The sequence below is a fragment of the Somniosus microcephalus genome, unplaced genomic scaffold (genome assembly GCF_052327205.1).
Source record: "Somniosus microcephalus isolate GS21.2 unplaced genomic scaffold, FLI_Smic_1.0 unresolved_chr5, whole genome shotgun sequence".
NCBI classification, from domain to species: Eukaryota; Metazoa; Chordata; class Chondrichthyes; order Squaliformes; family Somniosidae; genus Somniosus; species Somniosus microcephalus.
The window spans coordinates 5714151-5714551 of NW_028225183.1; positions in this window are offsets into that span (position 1 = coordinate 5714151).

The following is a 401-nucleotide window of genomic DNA, read 5'->3' on the forward strand; positions in this document are numbered from 1 at the left end:
CTCCACGCAATTTTCCTAAATTCTTGTCTGCTGGTCCCGACTCCAATGCACAAGGCCGTTTGCCGACCCCAACTCGGTTCCCCAAGCGGGAAAGCAGCACCCGAAGCCCCGGTAAGGCGGCCGAATCCATTCCCATCGGACTTCCGTCCCCAATGTGAATGCCAGGTATTCAGTTACTGAGTTGCCTCCTTGGTTGATCATTTGTCGCTCTGACTTTTGGTTAACCAGTTGTCGATGTTCAAATTTCAGTTACTGAGTTGCCCTTTTGGTCTATGATTTCCTACCTTGACAACTCATTAACCAGTGTTTCAGACAATGCACAAGGCCATTTGCCGACCCCAACTCGGTTCCCCAAGCGGGAAAGCAGCACCCGAGGCCCCGGTAAGGCGGCCGAATGCGTT